The following is a 4,558-nucleotide window of genomic DNA, read 5'->3' on the forward strand; positions in this document are numbered from 1 at the left end:
ACATGAAATAGCTTTGAAAATAACCAAGCAGGATGGGCAGCTAGGCGGTGCAGTGGATAGAGCACCAGCCTTGAATTCAGGAGGACCCCGAGTCCAAATCTGGTTTAAGACACTTAACACTTCCTAGCTGTGTGACCTTGGGCAAGTCACTTAACCCGAGCCTCAGGGAAAAAAAAGAAAAAGAAAATAACCAAGCAGGGCAAGAAGCTGAATGTGGTTATGCACAAGCAAAAAAGAATAGAAAATGTTAATAAAAAAGATAAAACACTGAATGTTTCATATACAACCTTCATTTTTTAGTCTTATATGACTATAGAAATGTTTGTTTTTGCTGATATGTGTCAAGTCTATAAACAGATTCCACTGATCTGAGATGGAGTCCTATGGGTACAAGGAGCCATTTTTATGGCTCTAAACTTCCTTGTTGAGATAAGACTGGATCTTATGAAGGCTGAGCTGAGGAGAAGGAAGGATCATTGAAAGGGAAAAGTCTTGTCTTTCCCCTCCTACGCCAAGAACTGGCCATAAAGACAAGGACCTACAAAGGGCAAGCTACAAAAGAGAGTTCGAGTACAGCTACAAAGGAGAGTTCAAGTATCTCTTTTTTCAGAGTAGAAACTCAAACCAAAATATAAGGGGTAGTAATTAGAATCAACCTTAACAATTGGCCTTCTTCCCTTCCACTACTACCACCAACCTTTTCCAACAAATTCTTCCCAAGAAGACCCAAGTGAGAAAAAAAAATTGTTTTTGCTATTATTTTAATTAGCAATTATTAAATTGGGATCCAAGCTTTTTCTTTTTTTCCTCATTTAAGGTCCAACCTCTGTAGAAGGTCAGTCAGATTCTGAAGGAGATGGCTGATTAATGAGATTACCCTTAATCCTTGGAACATGCTCAATCTTGGGCTGGATCCTACCCAAGCAGGATAGAAGAAATGTGAAAAAAAATCCAATCTGAGTGAGTTCTTACCCCAAGAATGGCTCTATTCTTTATCTCTCTATTAGAATTTAGGGTAACTCAGCTCACGAAGGAGAAAACCAATCATAATAGTCTAGTTGAAGAAAAATTCCCCTGTCCAGATCGCTGCAGGTGGCTGAATTCTCAGCAAGAGGAGCAAAGACTTTAGCCCACCTCATTAATGTCCATCAATTAGGATTGATTTCTCTTATCAAAGGCACTTTTACTGGGGGTCTTTGGTTTTACAGAGAAACCACTGACCATCAATTTATTATTAGCTAGCCTGATTATTAAATTGATTGTTCATTATCCAAAAATTTTGTTTCTAGGGTTTTTCATTCATCACCCAAGAACACAAAACCAAATACAAGAGGAGGGTTGAGAAAGACTGGAAGGAGGCAAATTTAGGCTTGAATAGAAGAAAAACTTTCTGAAAAGCAAAACTGTTCAAAATCCACATGAACTGGTACAAGTCAAGGAGCATGGACATCTTTTAGGACTGTGACTGAGAGGAATTGACTGCTAAGATGCCTGCACTTTTCAGATTCTGTGATTTGAAACTCAATCCAAATTAATATTTGCTGACCCAATGAGATCAGATGGGGGAAAGTACCCTCATGTGGCCAAATATCTATAGCAGGTCTCTTGGTTGTATCAAAAACTGGAATCTATGTCAGTACCCATCAAAAAGGATAGGGGAAGAAAAGAGAAAGAGGAAAGACAATAAACATTTATATAGAAGCTACTGTATGTCAAACACTTTGCCAAACACTTTACAGATATTACCTAATTTGATCCCTCTCAACAACTCAGGAAGTGGTGGGTTCTGTTACCTACATTTTGATAGTTGAGGAATTCCAGGCAGAGTGACTTGCCCAGGGTCATACCACTAGAATATAAAAGAGTCTTCCTGATTCCAGGCCCAGCACTCTATCCTCCTACTTGTCCCTAATGACTGAATAAAATATGATTAATGGATGAGATGGAATATTACTGTACCCTTAAAAAATAGGAATAGGAGGGATTCAGAGAGAACTGGAAAGACTTTTATGAACTGAGGCAGAGTGAAGTGAGTAGAACTAAAAAGACAATTCCTACTGTGATTGCACCACCTGGGAAAGACTTCAGCACTCTGGTCAGAGCATGCCCAGCTAAGACTAAAGTGCGAAATTTTGACTCTCTACAGGAGAGAGTTTTAAAGAGTGGAGGAGGGAGATTTTAGGGGTAGTGCTAAAGTTGTTAAATAAAAAAAGTAAAGAATATCAATTAGTTAAAACACAGAAGAAACACATTACAGTCCAGAGGAAGGCAAGTTTAAAAGGGGACAGTGAGAGGCAGGGCAAGGTTGTTAGCACTGTATTAAATGTAATTTTTTTTTTTTTAAGAAATCATTTTTACATAATAGAGATGGGTGGATTTAGCTGCAAACTTTTTTTTTGCTGTTTTATGTCGTGGAAATGTTCACTTTTGAAGATGTTTATCAAATCTGTGTCTTCATTACTTACCTGGAATGGCTTGTTCCAGGACGCTGGGGCTATTCCCTTTTCCTCCATGCTCCTTTCTAGGCCCAGCCCTGAATACTCAGCAGGCTGAGCTGGGGCAGAATAATTCTTTCAGGGAAGGAGTCTATCTCTTCTCCTGCAAGAAAGGAGGTTGGTCATCCCCACAAAGACCTACAGACGGGAAGCTCTTGAGGATAATCCTCGAGGGGAAGGAGGGTGAGAGCCATTGGTCCTGTCTTCCTGGGGACAGACTCATCCCAAGAGAAGAGCACAGTTAGGGTCCGGATTGGCAACTGAGAAATTCTGAAAATAAACAATACCTTGCATCCTGTTCCTCTTTCTACCCCAAATTCCTGGCTTGGACACCCGAGGGCAGAACGGTGTCCCAGTGGGACTGATTCCAGACAACTCCTTGAGTTGTGAATCAGACTTCTCCCCGAGCTCCCTCCTCCATGCCTCACCCCCACACAGCGTCTAGACACCAGATTGCTCGAGCTGGCAGGGAGCGAAGCTAAGTGCTGAATTAGGAGGACGGGCATTGTCCAGGGGAAGGCTGAGGCTGAGAGATGGAATCAGAGGACGCGGGCACTTGAGTCCCGCGCCTGATAGAGGGAGGGAGCCACAGGAGAGCCCAGAATTAGGAGAGGGCCCCAGGTGACTGAGAAGCCAGGAGACAATGCTGAATTCTGGCCGGGCCGTTGAGAACTGGCAAAGAATCGGAGCCTGGAAGAGCCCAGGGACCTGGGTAAGGTCGGCTTTTCATAAAAACACCTCCTCCTCCAGCCCTATAGCGGAGCTAAGGGGGTGCAGGGGAATCCTGGGATCCCGGAGGGCAGCAAAGATGCCCGGGGCCCGGAGGAGTCTAGCGGGCAGGGGTGGAGGATGGGAGGGTCTCTTTCTCTCTCTCTGTCTCTGTGTCTCTCTCTGTCTCTGTGTGTCTCTCTCTGTCTCTCTGTCTCTGTCTCTCTAATATGTGTGTGTGTGTGTGTGTGTGTGTGTGTGTGTGTGTGTGTGTGTACACATATATACACACACACATATATGAAGTGTCCCGGGATGGGCAGGAAAGGAGCTCCCCTCCCCGGACAGCGTCCCTCCTAGACCTTCGTCTGCTAGGGCCAGACAGGACCATGACGCCCCGCGGCGTGTCTCTCCTTAGTCGCGGATGCACTAGTGGCCTCCTGGCCTCCTCCGCCTCCGCGGGAGCAGGGAAGCCCCCCCCCCCCCGGCGGAGGACGCGGTGACGTCACCGGCGTGCGGCTCCGCGGGGCTTGCGGTGGGCCGGGAGAGCAGGAGAGTGGCCCGGGCTTTCGGGCGGGGGGCGGAGGCCGGGTTCCCGCGGCGGCTGGCCCGGAGCTCTCGGCGGGCTGCCGGGGCAGAGCAGGAAGCCCGAGCGCGATCCCGGATTTGCCCTTGGGTGCCCAGAGCCTCACTGAGCACGCCGGCCTGGGCCACCGCATCCGAGCGCCCCTGAGCAGTGTACAGACCCCGCACTTCACGGGGAGGGCCGGCTCACACGCGCTCCGTGCCCGCAGCTGCGGCGCCCCCTCGAGAGCTAAGCCTGCCCCCAAAGCAGAGGCTGCTCGGCCACTCCCGCTCGGCGCCTGATGCGAGATGCTCCCAACTCGCCCCAATTTCTCCAACTTCCGAGCCCTGAGAGGTGCCCCTGCTCCGGCCCTCCGAGGAGCCGGCTCTGTGGAGAAACTTGGGCCGTCTGGGTTCTCCAGTAAGCGAGCGACGGCCAATTAACCTTCACCTAGTCCAAGCAAAACAGGTGGGAGCCTCTGTTCGCAAACGGCCCCGAGAATGGAGGGGAGGCTTTCCGCACGGCTCACTCGGAGCAGCTTTCTCCCGCGGGAGAATTCCACTTCCCCAGTTTTTACCGCAAAACAACGAACCCCGGGGCAGCCCGCGAAAAAGCCCAGCGCCCAGGTGCGGTGACTCCGACGCGGCACTGAGAGTGGCCCTCCGGCCAGAGGGAGGGTGGGCGTTATTACCGAGGTCAGCCGGGAAGTGGGCAGCTGGGTAAGTGGGCTTGGAATCCAACGAAAACTGCGGCGTCCGAGCCAGTTATTTTGGATTCTTCCTTGTCCAGC

The 4,558-nt window shown here is 48.7% G+C and overlaps 1 protein-coding gene across 4 annotated transcripts in view; it reads left to right on the plus strand.

Annotated features, from left to right (window-relative positions):
* Positions 1–2,940: 2,940 nt before the first annotated feature.
* Positions 2,941–4,558, plus strand: part of LOC141564718 (uncharacterized) — a 21,780-nt gene continuing 20,162 nt past the window's right edge. The window contains exon 1 of one of the 4 annotated variants that reach the window (XM_074307576.1): positions 2,941–3,207. The gene's annotated coding sequence lies outside the window, so the exon portion shown is untranslated. Of the gene's footprint in view, positions 3,208–3,812; positions 4,488–4,558 lie in introns of those variants that run through there. The other 3 variants (XM_074307574.1, XM_074307575.1, XM_074307577.1) reach the window with 3 other exon arrangements.

Source organism: Sminthopsis crassicaudata, chromosome 3, assembly GCF_048593235.1.
Source record: "Sminthopsis crassicaudata isolate SCR6 chromosome 3, ASM4859323v1, whole genome shotgun sequence".
NCBI classification, from domain to species: Eukaryota; Metazoa; Chordata; class Mammalia; order Dasyuromorphia; family Dasyuridae; genus Sminthopsis; species Sminthopsis crassicaudata.